This window comes from Prinia subflava, chromosome 1 (assembly GCF_021018805.1).
Source record: "Prinia subflava isolate CZ2003 ecotype Zambia chromosome 1, Cam_Psub_1.2, whole genome shotgun sequence".
In the NCBI taxonomy this organism is placed as follows: Eukaryota; Metazoa; Chordata; class Aves; order Passeriformes; family Cisticolidae; genus Prinia; species Prinia subflava.
In genome coordinates, this window is record NC_086247.1 from 5,414,158 (window position 1) to 5,432,579 (window position 18,422).

The window sequence follows — 18,422 nt, forward strand, 5'->3', positions numbered from 1 at the left end:
TTTTGTGCTCTCACAGGGAGAGCACAGGACTCCAGAAACTGCAAATGTTAATCTCCTCTAAGATCAAAATCCTTACAATTCCTCACTCTTTACATGATTTCAGAACATTTATGAGAAGACTGTGTGAAGCATAATTAGTGATAAATATTTTTGCATGGGAGAAAAACAGTATAGGGAAAATATTACGGCAGTGTTTGCATTCTGTTACTGTGAAAACTACATTTTTAAATGAGAGATTTAAAATTAGGATGATATCCTCTACCAATTTTATTTGGATTTTTTGAACTTCCAATTAAAAAATATCCTAATATTTTAATTTTTTTGTCTTTTATATTTCCTGCTCCTCTGCTACACACCTTTGAAACCCTAACACATACAGGTTTGTATTGTCACAAACATTTGTACTTGGGTGCATTTTGTCTCTAGAAAATAATAGTAAAATATGTACAGGAATTGAATATACTTACTGAAGGAGAGGTGCAAAAGCATAACCCAGATAACCTGAAAAGTTAAAAACATTAAAATCATAGAAAGATTTGCACTGGAAGGGATCTTAAAGATCAACTTGTTTAACCCCCTTGCAATGGGCAGGGAACCTTCCCCAGAAGAGGTTGCTCAGAGCCTTGTCCAACCTGGCCTGGAGCATTTCCAGGGAGTGGTTCCACAACTCCTCACGGCAACTTCAGTTGGGATTCCAACTTTTACTGATGGTGGAACTGCACACATGAAGAATGATGCTTGCCACTTCAGGCTCTGGTGTGATAAAAGCAGAACAGCAAACACAGGAGGTGCTGGTAAGAAGAGATAGTCAGACTTCTCTCCTGTTTATCATTCCATGGCTGGAAGGTGGCTCTTTCTTTGCCTACCTTGGAATATCCTGGTTCCCCTTTTCCATCATCTCCTAAATCCTTTGCTCATACCTGTCCACAGATGGAAGATGATTGCTTTAATTTCTGTGGTGTGTGGTTCCCCGGGTTTGTTTCAGAGAATGTCCTGTGGCTTTTGTGAGCTTCCACTTTGGATACCTCTTTGTGTTCACTTGTGGCATCTTTATTTTCATATCTGCTCATGAAATGTGCTGTCTGGAAGGTTCCTTAGGGAGTTTTCCATTCCCTCCTCCTCATCTCACATTTTATTGTTGTTTTCTCTGCCCAATGACATTTGATACCCAAGGACATCCAGTTGGCTTTGTTAATTTATTGTCTCTCAGCCCTGAATATCCCAACAACACCACAGACTATATGAGCAACTTTCAAGAACCTGGGCTTTAAACTTGAGTTCTGATCATTTGCATGAGTGTTTAACCATGTTATTTAACAAGTGAGTAAGAAAAATTTCTACACTTTAGCAAGATCATACTGCTGATCAGTTTTGTTTTTCTGCAGTGCCTGAAGGCTTAGGACAACTGTGGCATTGTGTAGCTTTCCAGACTGGCTTTCAGGCCATACCAGTAATAAGGATGTATTTGCCACTTAATTGGACTGATGGGGAAAGAAAAAAAAATACTCAGAAGAGATTAAATTTTCATTTTCTTTCATATGAAAATTAATTTCTCTTGGTACTTTTTGGTGATGAGAAGGGCATGTTTCTATCTAATTATGTAGCAGGACTTCCATAATTACAATTTAGCTGTTCTGGGTTACATCAAAAACTATCCATGCCTCCCATGGCTCTTAACTTTGCTTCTAACGGGCTTGCAACCAAGTTGTCTTTTCCCACACAGATAAATTCTGCTGAGCATGGGGTAAGACTCATTTCTAGTGCTCTGCTGCAGAGATCTTTGGCACATCCCAAAAGTCCAGTTCATCTAGGACTCTTACATCAACTTGCCATCGAAATATAACAAGTAATTTTAAAAAAAGTGTGATTTCTTTATTTTGTTTTTGATGGAGGTCTTTTGCCCTTCTCTAAAGAAGATCACGTTTGTGTTGATTTAGAGTTTTGAGTGATTCCTCACTGTTTCTTTTCACTTCCACAAATGAACTCCTTAACATCTCTAGAAGATCTCTTTTGCATCCACACTATTGCTATCTTATACTTGAAAGGAAAGTAAAAAAAAAAATCAAATTTAGAACTATGCAGAGAGGAAATAAAAACAGAAATCAAGACTAATTTTGTGCTTTACTCCTGGAAGTTGGCCTTTGCTTCCCGTCTTTCTCTCAATGCTGTCTAAAGGCACTGTCCAAAATACAAAACCTAAAAGAAAGAGATTAGAAACAACAAGATGGGGGGGAAAAAATACTTCTTCCCTTGGCTTCCATTATTCATATTCGCCACTGATGAGTGGCAGATTCATGGTTTCTTTTGCAATAGCTCAGGCTTTCATGGAGAAGGGGGAAGGTATTTCAAAAGCCAGATAATATGATTATGAAAGCATAAACAGTATCAGAGAGAATGTACAGACAGAAGTAGAACTCAGAGTAGTGGACTTTTTTTTTTTGAAGGAGGCTGAATTTTAAAGTTACCCTTATGTCCACTGTAGCTGGAATCACAGCTGATGTTGGGAACACTGGAAATCAACTTCTATATGTATATAAATGCATAAACAATATCGTTTACTTTCTTGAGAAACAATCAAACAATCACTTGGTCCAGAGTGGGATGGTTATCATTATTTATAGAGAAAAATGAGACTACCTTTACAACTTTAATTGCTACAGAATAAGTTGCAATGAACTAAAAACCCCAATTAGTTTTGGTTTGGCCATCTGCAGAGTTAAACAGCAAAGCAGAAAAATACATTGTGATATATATGGAGTGTGCTAGAGACTTCTAAGAAAAAAGTGCATTTTACTTGAGATACTATGTGTAGAACTGATGCTTTATCTCAAAAAGGATATTTAGACCTCAGATAAGTGCAAAGAAGGGGGATGACTAATATAAAGTACTGTGAGAGGTCTTCTTTGAAGCAAAACGATGAATTTTAACACTATTAAAAAAAAAAAAAAAAAAGAAAATGTTTCTGAGGAAGTAGATCAAGAGCTCCTGTGTTTCGCTGTATCTGAAAATTTGGAACTAAGCACAGTCACTGAAATTAACATGAGGAGCTCAAATTCAACCAACAAAAATGTGGGAGTTTTTTCCCCCAAAACTTGTGATTAGGATGTGCAAAGTCCAGAGAACAGCAGTGAAAGTGAAAGGGATGAGGTGTTTGTACATGGATAACAAGAGGCTCAGTAATGTTGCTGGTAAGTTTTTGAAGTGGGTCCTAAATCTGGTGCTTTGGCACACAGAAGGCTGATAAAGATCAGGTGGGATGGATCAAATTTCCCCCTTGGTGGTTTTAAGTGTGCCATCCCTTGGTCCTGGATGGCATTGGCTCTGTAGAACACATGGGAGACCTCTGGCAGCTTCTCAGAAGCTGCCCCCAGAGCCCCCCTCTGCCCAAACCTGCCCACATAAGCTCCGTGCAGTACCTGAGGCTTCCAGCTGAGTTTACACATGATTCAGCAAACACAGGAAATAGGAATGTACTTGAAATTAAACACTTATCCAAATGTGTTGTTGCATAGGAATGTTTACTGCCTAGAAAATCTTCCTCTTCACAAAATGCTATAGGAGGAAGCTATTAAAAAAAATGAACAAAGTCAGCATGAAATTGAAGTTTTCCACTGAATGTTTTAAACTGCATATTCAGCCCTAATGCATTTAGAGAATATTTCAGGCAGGCCTTAGGTTTCTTCTGTTTAATAAAATGTTTTCACTGCTGCAATGGCCTCTGCATCACAACTGGCTGGTCGTATGCTTAATTCTTTTTTTATCACAGTTCTTCTCACATTCAGGAGCTACATTCTAAACAGATCTGCCCATGCCTGTGCCAAAACAAAACCATCAAGTCACTTGTGAATATCTTTTGCTCGTTTGGTGGGAAAACCTGGCATACTTGATCTAAGTTTTTGGGTTTTGGTTGGCTTTTTTTGTTTGTTTGGGTGGTTTTTTGTTTTTGTTTTTTTTTTTTTTTTTTTGGGTTAGCTGCATTTAGCCCTGCTGACCCTCTATTTCTATGTGGGTTGCCTTTATGAAAATACCAATGAACAATGAGAAAGCTCAGGTGTTCAATTAACCTGGCACCTGGAGTTTGGTGCTGTGTGGATTCTGTAGGGCAGTAAAGAAGTGTACAAACTGCTCTGGGTGCTTTTGAGAGATGTGGGGTTTTATTTCCTCTTCATACAGCATTTAATACAGAACAGCTACAGGCTGAGGAATGCACAAGTACACCTCTATCCTTTCTCTAGAAAAGTATAAAGGAGACAACACGTTAGAGGTGCTGTGTGTTGAAAATATATTTCTGGATGCACAATTAATTTTGCTGAGATATTATTGTTTAATTTCAACTTGTGGACAAGAAAAAAAATCCGTGATGTGGTTTTTGCAGAAGTGCAAGGTGTATGCTCCCTTTTTAATGGATTCATAAAGGGATGGTAGCAGTGTTGTTTCAGCCTTTCCCAGCGCCTAAATCTTGATAAATAATTCAAGAAAAGTCATCACCGCAGTGAATGGTAATTAGGTTTATGAAAGAAAGAACAGTTGCTTCAGATAAAAGAATGAGGGCCCTATTTCTCACACTGCCCAGACAAGCATCCATCACTGTTCACTCCCAGAGTAACAGCAGGTCACACGTTTCATACAAAGCAAGCAGGGAAGTTTCCACTTGAGAAAATTGGAGTTGAAAGATATCCTTGTACTTTTTAGCACAACTGCTAAGTGTCACGCTGTTAGCCTGTGCTTGATCCTAAACCCAGCTGAAATTTCAACTCCAATTACACAGGAACAGGAGCTTCATCATGACCAGCTCTTAGAAAAATGAATCTCTGACCTGTCTCCAGGTATTAGCCAACTTTTTCCAGTTTAGATGAGCAGTGTCCAGAACAACTAATTGAATTTTTCCAACTAGACCACACCAGGTGCTCTGTGCACTTTTAAGCAATTAAACACTGATCAAAAACATCTAAAGACACAAACTTTAGAAGAAGTTCCCAAAATTCTCATTTATAACCATGACATGGGTTTGTCATTCAAACATCTACTTTTTTTTTAGCCGTTCACTTAAATAAGATGCCCCTGCTTTGCAGTACATCATATACTGTCCAGTTTCTTTGACTGTTTTGAGTAGTTCACAGATTTTCAAAGTTCACTGTGTTCTTGAACACCTTCTACTGCTGTGGCTCCTTCAGGGGGTCAGAGGAGGGTAATGTAGTCAAATAAATTTTTATACCAAAATAATTGCATCGATTCTATTTAGTTTGTCTTGTTGAAATCCTTTCAACTTTGAGAAGTTCTGCATTTCAAGGGATAATAGACCATAAAAATACCTTTTTTTCCCATTGAAACATTAAATAAATAATGACAAGAATGAAAAATACTGCACTATACTCTAACATTATGCAACCAGCATGACTGATGTGATTTATCAGTCTCTTACAACTCCTTTTGCTGCTAAAGGAACTGTTCCATGAAAAATATTCTGTGGAGTAAGAGAAATGTGAGGAGATTTAGTTACATCATATTTTTATGACACACATCAGTACAGATTCATCAAAATTGCAGGAAAAAAGCCTGCCACTCACAGAAATCTTCCCTTTGCTTCCTTCCATCCTTATTTTCCACCAGGGTTCCCCACATGGGGAGTATGCCTTCCTCCTTTCCTCTGAACCACTGAGCCCAGAGTTGTATGCCCGCAAGGAACTCAACTGTTTTCCTTGCTATACACTTAATATTTAATATGTAACATTCAGCTCCGTGTTCTAACTTAAATCGTTCAATAGACCATGTATTATTCAGCAAAGGAAACCTAAAATGTTAAATAAGCAGGAATTTCAGATCCATTTTTACAAGTGGGCCTGATTACGTAACATTTCCTCGCTTTATTTTAGGTTCATTATCACTTTTAATTCTCTCACTATTTGATTAAGTTTCAAACAAAGCAGTTTGCCATCCAGGACATTTCTAGCACTGACCTCCTTTCTTCTAGGTAAGTACAAATGTGCAGTTAGTACTTAGCCCGAGTGCATAATGCATGCAAAATTAATAGATGGGCAAGATTTGCTTGGGTGGTAAAAAACCAGGACAAATGAATGTGCTGGGATTTATCTTCTCCCCTTCATATAGTTTCTTGCAGATTTCTAGAGGTACTTGTGCAGAGTGTTCTTTTATTAAAGAGGGTGGAGGGTTCACACCTGCTGGCACATGTGAATTACTTATGCATTCCCAGCTCCGGTTGTTATTTATCTCACAATAAAGTGCAAACCATACTCTGACTGAGGTGTCTTCAGTGAACCACAGAGCTCAAAACTGAGTCTAGAGAAAGGCCAAAGAACAGCAGCACAGATTTTCTATGCTATGTTTGTTGACTCCCTGGTCAACAACAATTCAAATATGAAAAAAAATTTGGGGCTGGTTTTACTGAGGTGTTTGGTTACCTCAGTTCCATTTAAATAAATGGGAATTAATTGCCAAATTGCTGCTTAAAAGACTGGCTGACAGTCATATATAAAAAACAAATTATACCAGGTCTTGGCTAGAGGCATAAAATGCCTTTAAGTTTGACGACACCCATTCCAAAACAAACCCATTTTTTAGCACATTACTGGGGTAATTTGATGACTGATAAATACCTTCCTACCTCCCAGTGTGAAACCTAGAGCTGCTATGATACAATTCCTCAAGAAGTAGGAGACGTGGCTGTTAGCACATATCCCACCCTCCTGCAGTGAATTTCCTCCAGAAATTCAATCTAACAAATCCCCTCTGAGATCTGAGGAAGAAGACGAGGTCAAGCAGAATAAAGAGAAGCAATTTTTTTTTCTTTCTTCAGTCCATGACAAACCTTATCAATCTTGCCTGGGCAAAATCACCATCTCTGGATTGCTAGAAATCTTCTTGTAATTTTCCAGACTAAGTCTATTTCTGAACATTATATATCCCATTGATCTTGTGCCAGTATCACACTTTAAGTTAGCTAACTCTTCCACTGTCTTGACATTCAGCCTTTACAAGTATGAGTCACCATATCCTCCCACAACCTTTATATTCCTATGCCAAGTTGAGCTTTTTGTGTATACTTGTCCACAATGATTGTAGTCACCTTTTTAGTTGCTCCTTCCATTTCTCTACTTCTCTCTTGAAAACAGGTGCTTGGAAATGCTGAACACAATTCCATCTGATGGTACAATCAGGTATTTTTTAATAATTGGATGGGTCATTTCTTACCTGTACTCAACCAAATTCAGAATGCTTTGCCATTTGTACCTGTGTGTACACAGGTTCACAGAATATCTTTAGTTCAAAGGGACCCACAAGGATCATGGAGTCCAACTCGTGGCTCTGCACAGCCTCGAGAATCACCCCAAATATCTGAGAGCATTGTCCAAATACCTGAGCTCTGTCAAGCTTGGAGCTGTGATTCCTTTCCTGGGGAGCCTGTTTAGTGTTCAGCCATCCTCTGGGGGAAGAACCTTTAATTAATGTCCAGCTTAAACCTGGCCCAGCTTCATTGCCAACCCCCCAGGTGCTGTCACTTCACCAGGTCTGTCCCTCTGGTTCTCTTCCTGAGAAAGTTTTAGAGTGCAGTCAGGTCTCCTCCAGGCTGAACAAGCCAAGTGACCTCAGCCACAATTCATACAGCTTCCCCTCCAGATCCTGCACCATCATAGCCCTCCTTTAGCCACTCTAATAGTTTTATATCTTACACTGAGCTGTGGGGAACTCACTCGTGGGCTGAGCCCTCACAAGCACAGAAATGGAGCTCCTTAGGGATGAGCAAAGGTGAGGCACAGCCCTTTGGAATGTGGTAACGAGGGAGACCTCTGAGGAGATAAGTTAACTTCGAAGATACAAACTGTTTATCTCGTCTCTGGGGATGTAGTTTTGTCCTTACCAGTACATGATTTAGTATCCTTTGCATTTAGGTCACGGGTGGAGTTCTTGTTATGCACACAGACATGTCACAGTAACAGCTCTGCTGAATTCACAGCGAATTCACAGCCTAGGAGAGCCCGGCAGGAGCATCAGTCCTGCTGCAGGCTGGGGAAAGGATGTGAATCCTGATCTGGAGCAGAGAGACAGCAGAGGAGGGAGGAGCAGCCCGGAGAGGCTGGGAGGGAGCAGCCCCTGCCCCATCCCCACCCTGTCAGGGAGGAGCAGTCAGGAGTGAAGTGGGGAAGGGGCATCTGGAGAGAAGCTGGGTGGAAGGTGCTTTTTGTGCACTTGTCTTTCTTTCACAATACCAGAGTATATTTTATTTGTGGATAGATTAAATTAATTTTCTCTATATAACCCTGTTTAGCCTGTGACAGGATGATCTCCCTGTCTTTACCTCAGTCCCTGAGCTCTTCCATGGTGCCTTCTCTCCTTGTACCTCTGGGGAGGGGCAGTGACTGTGCAGCTGGGTGGGTGTTTGGCCCTTTAGCAGGAATGACTGTGTTGTCTGGCTCTTTTAAGGCTTCTCAAAGGGATTTTTTTCCAGGATCTCAATGTCCATTTTGTGTGGTTGAGAGAAGTGTCTTGGCTCTCCAGAAGACAGGATGCACGAAGGTTGGTGTGCATTTCTGCATGCCTGTGAGAGCCCCCTCTGAGCCACAGGCTGTATACATGGGTGCATGTGTCTGCAACCCAAATTAGTAAGTCCTGAGAGCCCCTGATGTGTACCAGATCAGGCTTTAGCTCCACTAATGCAGCTGCATCTCTCTGTCTATATACTCAGGCAGCAGAGCCTGGCTATTTTTGTTTGCCCTGCCAAGGGGGAAACAAAAGTCCACATGATACATTCTGGGTGACCCTAGATTGAGGCTTGCCAGGAAAAAAAATGTCTTGAAGAATAGCAGATTCATTTTTTTAATTTCAGTATTTAGGAGAAGGCAGCTTCCCAAAACATCTAGGCATGATCTGCATAGCAGTAAATGTGTGTGTGAGGTACTGCAGAGGCTGTATTTGCATTTGTGCTGAAAGAGCAGTGCTGCACAAGGAGGTGTGTTTGTAAATAGTTCTGAAGCATCTCTCTGAATTACAGCAGTCTGCCAGGCTCCTGGTGGTGAGAAGAGACATGCTAAGGATGTGCAAAGGAGTTAAGCAGGATTGCTTCATCCCAGGTGTGATTCAGAGGTTTATGTGAGGCCATGAGTGACTTTGGAAAAAAGCCTTCCCTCAAGCTGTTCTGAGATAGGAGGTGAATTCTCTCAAATGTTTAGAGACTGGCTGTTCCTGGCAGCGTGAGGGGTGATGCTCAGAGGGATAGGAACTTAGAAAATAGAGAAAGAAAGATTTTTTTTTTACATGAGCAGATAGTGGTAGGACAAGGGAAAACCATTATAAACTAAAAGAGGAGAGATTTAAACTAGCCATTAGGAAGAAATTCTTTTCTGTGAGGATATTGAGGCCCTGGCCTTGGCTACTTAGAGAAGCTGTGGATGCCTCACCCCTGGAAGTGTTCAAGGTAAGGCTGGATGGAACTTTGGGCAAGCTGGGATAGTGACAGGTGTTCCTGCCCATGGCAGGGGATTTGAGATTAGATGATCTTTAAGGTCCCTTCCAATCCAAGCCCTTCCATTATTTTATGATTTGGTGATAAACCCTCTTACATTTGTAAATATGTTTGTTAGTTCTGCTTCTGTGAGCTCTGCCTCTATATCAGAGGCTACCAATGGCTGGAAGTGACAGAAATCTCATCTTTTTCACCTAAATTCAGGAAACTCAGTGCGTGGGGTGATAGGAGAGGAGACATGAAATGGCACAGGGTGTTTACAGGGTAGAAGAAACAAAGGACAAGACTGCAGTGAGGAAAAGTGCAATGAAATGAGAGCCAAACAAGTGAATCTCATTTTTAATGAGCAAACATGTGGCCCTGAATGCTGGTCACTGTAATTCAGATTTGCTTGTACCACCAGTGTGTGTACCAGTCTGGTTTGCTCCAGAGATCACTCTCTATATAGTGAATATATTATTGCCATGGGTTATTTCCCACTGGTTGCAGTGACAGCTCCTCAATCTTGAAGTCTCAACGTGATTTTTCTTTTCGTGAAGTTTCCTTTTTACTTCTCAAGAAATATTAAGGAGAAAATAAAATGCTGTGCATTTATGAACATGGGCACAGATATTTAAAGTGAAAATAATCACAAATTGATTGTGGAATGAAAAAAATAAAGGGTAAAAACGACTAGAAGAACATTTTTATTTCAGGGACTAAATGACGAGGGATAAACTTGATGGTTTGTTTCCTATCTGCCCTCTAGTGTTCAGGACTTGTTTTCCTCTGGTGCATGCTTGTGTCCAAAGTGCTCTTTGAGCATGGAAGTGAATTTAAAACAAAAATGGCAAAGCGGTTGAGTTAGTGGAGAAAAAAACTTCCTAATATCCTTCACCATATGAGTCCAAAGGATTCAGTTTGTTTAATTGATTTGCCCTATTAGAGAAACAGGAGGACAAATAAGTAATCAATCAATCTCATCTCCAATCTCATCTCAAATTTCTTAGTGTTTTTTAGAAGCTGACAAAGTCTGTGAAACTGGGAAGGTTGATATAATCAGACATCATTTCCTTGTGGTTGAAACAGATTTGTTGAACCTTCATTGGAATGCTCTGGGATAGTTGAAAATGTTAATTTATGGTAATTTAGAGCTTGAAAAATACAAATATGAGAATATTTTAGAAAACAACTTCCTTTGTTTTTTGAAACTGAGCTTAAATCTTAGAGCCAGCCTTGTATTAGTCATCTTCTCAAAATATGTTTTAAATTTCAAATTCAGGAGAAAAAGAGGTCTTACTTAAAAAATTACTATCTTATTCTGGGAACTTGGGTTGAACCTTATTTATGCTAAATGTGCACTAAACCTCTGTGTAATTGGATTAGTTCTGTAATACCTAAAGTTGTATTTGCAAAAGCACACACACATAAATATCTTGTCATTATGTGATTATGGACAAATTCATAGTGTGTGCATATATACTCACATATTTAAGGTCTGTGTGCATTTGTATAAATTCAGTATATTTAAAGAAATAATGTATTTGTGGATGTATGTGTGAATGTATATACTATGTATATAATGATGTGCAGTTCTAGGTCATTAAAACTGATGGAGTGAGGAATCCTGGACTTCTGTATTGTTTTTGGAGCAAGGTGCTCAGCTGAGTTTCCCACTCTGGCACTTAAATAAGATTCAGTGATATTTAATTTACTCTCAGCACCTCCTGGGAGCTGAGATGTGCAGTGCTACTCCCTCGGTCCCAGGGGAGACCTTTTGGATCTCCCCTTGCCTGCAGCCTGCCCAGCCAGAGAGGCTCTGGACAGGCAGAGAGGTCACTGCCTTGGGTGAACACTGGTTTTGGTCTCCAGGAAAGTCCCCTGGAAACTGGGAGGCCTCCAGGGCAGAATTCAGTCTCCCTGTGATGAAGTAGCTCAAAAAGATTCTTAGCTCAGTTCTGATATTTTTCATAGCTTCTGTAGAAGGTAGGCTGGAGATAAACTCAAATGGGTGTCCTTTGTGTGGCATTTTGAAGATCCCCAGGTCTCTGCAGGAGAGAGAGAGCTCTCCTAAGACTGAGTTCCCTGCCAGGTTTTATTTTTCCCAGGCCTGCAGTGAAGATCCTGCAGCAGGGCTAACCACATCACACAGTCCTGCTGTTCAGGGCCAGTATTGACAAAGCTTCCCTTTTCAATCTCTGCCTGACTAGAGTCACTTCCAGCTTCTTGTGGGTGACACATTATTCTGCACCCACCATGACTCTGTTCCTTATGTCACAGCTATACCTCAGCAGAGGATTTACTAAGGTTCACCCTGAAATGAGTAATGATGGTGCTTGGTGAGAGAACAGAGCTAAACAAAATGGTATCACTTTCTTCTCCATTTCAAGCAAAAATACAGGTGGTGATGCCTGGCCACATTAATGAAGGAACCTGCTTTTGCAGGAAGGGAAAGGTACCTCTGCCTTCTGAGGACTGGGATCCTGGAGGAGCCCTTGTTGTTCCTTTCAAGACAGGCAGGGTTGCAATGATCTCTCCAGGTTTTCCCCTCCATGTGTCCAGTGATGTGCAGCACACAGTGGTTGTGATTCGTTAGGCAGTGCTGGCTGTGGGTCTGTGCTGTGGCCACTCAGACCTAGGATCCTGTTAAAATCCAAACACCATGTGCTGGTTTGGGTTGTTCCTGTAGATTAGCAGAGGATGATGCTAAAACCTAATTAACGTAGAGGGGCTGTTACCATCCTTTGTCCCACTCAAGGAGGGCAAACAAGGGTGTGCTCTGTGGTGGGAACTGGAAAAAACAACAGACAAGGGTTCTGGCTGTGAGAAAACCTTCTGCTGCTTTTCACCTCTATCTATCCCTCCTTTCTCTTTCATATCTCTCATATCTGGGTGTTGGCAGGGAACTGGGTCATGCAGGCTCTCAAGGCAGAGGGAAATGTTTACTTTCCCCTTTGTGTTGAAGAGATTGAGCCTCTCTCTTGCCCCATTTAATTTCAGAGCTGGGTAATGAAGTCAATGCTATTGCTGTGTTTGTAACTGGAGAAGAAAGATAATAAAAAGAATGTGATGTAATGCTCTGATAAATTCCATTATTATCTTTAGCCTTTTTTCCTTTTTCTTTTTTTTTTGGCCTGACATGTACCTGCTGTGCCAATCTGTTAGCCAGGATGTCATCAGTGAGAAGTACACAAACATATAATTTCTGCTTTTCATTTCACAGACTGAGTGCAAGGCAGGCTACTAAGAGAAGATTTGGAAACCTGGGAAGGTGACTTCTCTAGTGAGACAAGCCACAGATATCACAGAAAAATACAGAGGGTCTTTAGCTCAGTTCCCTGCTCCAAGCAGAGCCAGCTGTGGGGCAGCTGTGATTGCTCAGAGCTTTATCCAGTCCAGTCTTGAAAATTTCCAGGGATGGACACTACACAGCTCCTCTGGACATCATGCTCCACTGCCTGAATGTCCTCAGGGAAAAATGGTTTGAATCTCTCTCATTTAAGTTTATGCCTGTTGTTTCTGGTTCCCCTTCCATGCACCACCATAAAGAACCTTCTTCCAACTTCTGGATAATCTGTCCCAGTAAGTAGTGGGGGCTACTGACCTCCTTTGACAGTCCATCCAAAGCAGTGCCTTATCCAGGCTGAAGAAACTGGTTTCTACTTTCTCCTTACTTGGAAAATTCTTCAGATCCCTTCTTCTCAGTGTTCCTTTATGCTCTGGTTTATCCAGATTCTCCTTGTATTGGGGGGACCAAAGCTGGGCTCAGTATTCAGGTGTGCTCTGAAGAGCACTGAGGCAGGGAGGGATAATCTCTTCCCTTTATCTGCAGGCTGTAGCCTTGTTGGTAGAGCTCTGGAAGCCCATTGCCTTTGCTGCCAAGTCTCACATCCCTCTCACTGTCCAGCAGGAACCCCTGAGCCTTTTCTGCAGTCCATCAGCCCCGGTGTTTCCTCCTTCCCAGTCCCCTGCACTGAATCAGGGATTCTAAGGGCACAGCAGTGTTTGTAAGAGCCATGTTTTGCAGTTCTCCTCCCTGGTTGCTGGCTCTAGAGATAACAATATTATGGATGTTTTGACATGATGTTGCTGTGGGTAGTGCCAGGTGCCTCATGCTCCCATCTGCAGGGTCTATGTGGGCTGTATTGTGTGCACGTGGAGTTTTCTTTTAGCACTTAGGTGGCAGGGAAGACCGTAAAATACACTCTGGTGATGGAGCTGTGCCAAGGATTTTGGCTCTGTTCAAGGCTTGGTTGCTGCCTCTGTGTGTGTGTGTGTGTGTGTGTGTGTGTGAATTTTTCCTGCTAGAATGGAATGGGAGAAGGGAAACAAAAAGGTATTTCCTCTCCCTTCCCCTAGATCTAGAAAGTTGAGAAGGAAAAGGAAAGTGTCCCTCTTTCAGTCACATGTACCTCCAGCCTTTGCAGTCATTCCCTGGACTCTGACCATGCTAAATTATATAAGGTGCTCTGCAGCTGTTCTTCAAGAATAAAAGGGGCAACCTACAGGGAATATCCTCAACAGTTTTCTTTTTATTCCCTTTGGAGATGGATAACATCTTTTCTTAACATTTTTGGTAAGAGCATGTAGAAAGATATTCTGCTTTGACTGAATGCTGAATGTGAGTTTTGCTGGTGGGATTTAGTTCACTGGGAAATCAAACCCCTCTCTGTTCCTTTCAAGCATCCAGCTGAGAAGGTGCTGGACACAAACTCACAAATCCTTCCATCTTTAGTCATTCAGATATCTGTATCTGTTTGGCTGTTTGGTCTCAGTGTCACAAACATGGCTGGGACATGCAGTGAGCCCACTGTCATCCTCCCAGATCAGCTCCCACTCCACATTTACTCAGTCTTTGTCCTCCCCATTCAGAGAAACCATTTGGTGGCTTGTGTTGTCACTGACTTCTGTTGTCATATGCTTAACTGAGGCATTAAAAGGAAGAAATGTTTTTGAATTTTTTACCTGTGAACTTCAAGATAAATCTTTTTCTGACTTTCAGGGAAACCTCTGAAGTCCTGCAGTTGCTCTCTGCACCTGTGGTTCACCTCTTCAGAGTAGTAGTTCTCACTGTCTCTTCAATAAATAATAAGCTTTAAGAACAGCAGATGTCTACACAGGTGCTAAGACAGAGTTCCTTGACTTTTTATCCAGTGTAGTGCCTTTCACCTTTCTTTGAACTACCATAGATCCAAGAGCATCATTTAACTGGCATAGTCCCCTTTATGAAAGTCCTTAATGTTCAGTTTATTTTAAAGTTACAACACATGTATTTCATAAACATTGTTTGACTTTCATTCAAAGAGAGAAAGGGTTTTTGGCATAAACTCTACAAAGCAGTCTGGTTAATTTCTTCTGATTAACTTTTCTAGCCACCCAGAAGACAGGTGAGAACTGGTCCTATGTAGCCACAATCTATGGGATTTCAGAGGTCAGTACGATTGAAGTTCTTTCCAAAGCAATGTAGAGATGCCTCAAGTTTCTGCACTAAGTTCCTTCTTTCTCATGAATGACCTATTTTGTAAATGCAAACATGAATGTGAGGTAAGGAAGTGTCCACTAGCAACCACTATCATTACCTAGGGTGGTGGGAATGCTGAAAAATATCCTATTCTGGTTTTGATGTAAAGAAATCTACAGAGCTGTGGTAAGAGGTGGGACTCAGCAATGTGGAAAATGAATTATTAATTTGCTTTTCCCAGACTTTAAAATACTGTTAAGAGCTTGACTTCCCTCATCTTATTCCTTCATGCCCTTGCATTACCACCTTGAGCTAGGGAAAATGTCTCTAGCAGTTTCTGTCTTTCCCATTTAAATGGGATTTGGGGAGTCATTGACCTAGAAAGAAAAACAGTGGTTGGAAGTTATAGGTCAGCATTTAGAGCAACTTTTAATAGGTGTTCAAATCTCAACCATGAAACCTCCCTCACTGCTGGAAGTGCTGGTTTGCCAGTCAGGATTTGCCAACAAATTGCCATCTCGTAGCTGAATAATTTGTTACATTCAAGAATATTTTGGATTAAGATACCTGCTGCCCTGTCCTTTTCCCACTTATAAGATACCCCTCCTCAAGCATATTTAGCTTTTCTGCACCATGGTTTACCTAGACACAAATGAGGATGGATGTTTCTCCTCTCCTTGCAAGGCTGAAACATTGTGCTTGTTGTAAGCAATGCTAGACAAGTGTTTGGTTCTGATATTTTAAAATAATCTTTATATACAAACTCCAGTTATTAGTTAGGTACTACTAGTACTGCCTGCCAGCTGGTATTTTGCATTATAAAAGACATATCTATATATATATATATGTATATATATATATAAAATCTGAAAACCTCTAGGGAAGAGTCTTAAACAAACAAGCCCATCTGGCTGTTTAGTGAATTAATATGTATTTTAGGTGGGAGTGATACCAGTGAGTGTTGTTAAGGTTGTCCAGTATTTCTTATAGTAACACTCTAGCTTTTATTGCTTATCATTTTGCTGTATCTTAATTGCTTGGGCTGAAACATTTTATGCAGGGGCATCTTCCTTGGACTGAATTAATTTGTGAAAACTGCAGCCAAAATAATTTAGATATTTCCATAGAGGAATCTATGAGAAATAATCAGTTTTGTATTTCTACATTAGAAATGGGTCATCTGCTCTTCTTTGGAAGACTGCACTTGTGTGCTTAGGAGCAGATACTCCAAAGAGAAAAGAAATTATCTTTCTGTTGTATCCATCTTGCAGAACTTCTGTAATAAGACAGCTCGTAAAGCTTTGAATAAACACAGTTTTTGGGTGCTCAGCAGCAGCTAGACATAAAGAGCTAAGTTCCTGTGACATGTTGAATGCACTGGATGTTTTGCAGTCTGTGTCAAAAAAGAATTCTCTGCAACTTTCCTTCCTTTGTCTGTGATGATGTAGATCTAAGATTAGGCCAGATCTAAGGTGGGACACAAGGTGGGAGATGCAGCACTCAGGGTGAGAGGAAAGCTTGCTCTGTGCCCAAACTGAATAGGGGAGGAGGTTGCCCTTATGGTTTACTGCACAAAACTGGCAGAGGGAGATCTAGGAGGTAACAAGGGGCCTAGGAAGAGACCAGGTTTAAGTTTAGGATACTGTAGGTTGACTTGGATGGAGGAGTGTAAGGTGTGACTGTAGGTGTATGGCAATATGTTTGTGTGTGGAAGAAGAAGGAGGTTGTGTATAAAACCAAGGAAGAGGTTAGGAGTTGTTGAACAAGGGGGCAGAGATCAGGAATCTCTGGAATGGATGCTGGGAGCAGTGGGGTATGGGACTTGTTCATGATTTCACAGAATGGTTGATGTCAGAAATCACCTCTTGAGGTCATCCCTGGCCCTGCCCAAAGCAGAATCAGCTAGAGCAGGATACAGAGAAAAATATTCAACCAAGTTTTGAATATTTCCAGTGATGGAGAGGCCACAATTGTCTGGACAACCTGTGCCAATGTCCAGGGAGTTCAGCACTGACCTCCAGAAAAGCTCAGCTGCTTTTGTGGGTGCCTCTGAAAAAGTCCAGGACTTGTTTTCCATGCACAAAATAGATGGCAGTGGGAGCCCTTTTTCAATAAAAGCGTTTAGAAAAATATTGATTGTGATTCTGTGAGGTACTGCAGTAGTGAGCAGTGCTCTGCAGCTCCTAAGGCTCTCTGCAAAATGATGTTTTGGGCCTGGGCTGTGTTATTCACAAAATCCTTCTTTTATTTGTGTGAGGGTGATTTGTTTGTTTGTTTGTTTGTTTTTTGTTGTTGTTGTGGTTTGGTTTTGTTTTGTGTTTTGAACTTCTAATACTGCAGTAGTTCCTTCAAGTCTTATCAGATATTTGTATCATGTTAAACATTTGAAATGTGCTTATTTACTTTCTGTTTTCTATCCAGAAATCTTCCAGAGCCCTGAATGAGAGGACTGTAACCTGAGGTTTCTCACTGCCTTCCAGGTAAGGGAAGCACTGGTGGGTAAAAGTGGATTTTTGGTACTTAAAGCAAGGTAGTTTACCTGGCAGGCTGTCTGTAACAAAATGCTGGACTACAACAGGGTGGTAGAATGAACAAAATATTAAATGGATGGCAGCTGAATGAGGACTGTGGTTTGAAGACAGAATAAGTGTAAAGACTTGAAAGGAGAGGTATAGAATTTCCTTGGATACAACTATTAAAACAGGCCAAGTCTTTATGATCCTTTTTATATTATACTGTGTGGGTTCTGTGGGAAATATATGATTATTAAAATGATAAATTATACTTTACACATTTTCTAGTACGCTAGACTTTAATTCTTCACTATGATATGTGAAAATACTGCGTGATTTAAAATTCTGCATCTTTAAAAAAAATTGCATTTTTTTAAAAAACACCTTTGCACTGTGGAACTCCCTAAGAATCTGTTATATTTCTTAGAATCATAAAATGGTTTGGAGATCATCTAGTTCCAAACTTCTTGCCGTGGAAAGCAATAACTTTCACTGGATCAAGTTGCCCAAAGCCCCTTCAATCTGACTTTGAATGCTTCCTTTAATGCTTCCTTGAATGCCACTTCCATCTGACTTTTGAATGCTTTGAATGATGGGGCATGTGTGATGGAGATCTGACTGCCACCAGCTGCATCAAAAGAAATACTGATGTATTTTAGTTGACACTTGTGGTTATGTTTTTCTCAAACAGCTATGTGAAAGGCATCTTTTGGTCCCTTCTCCTGTTTTTCTCCCTCTTTTGCTTCTCTGTTGCATAGCATGAAACTGGATTATGTGAGACTGTGTAATTCACATTAGAGGGAGTTTCAAATCCTGCTATAACAATATGGTGCATTTGCAGCCTGTGAAGGTCTTGCCATCTGAATGCTCCTAGAGCACACAGAGGATCCAGAAGTAATCAAAGCCCCAAGACTGAGAGTTCTGTTTGTTTTCCTGTGTCAGACTTTCCCTTTGGATCTTACCCTTTCATGAAATTATGAAGTAAAGAGAA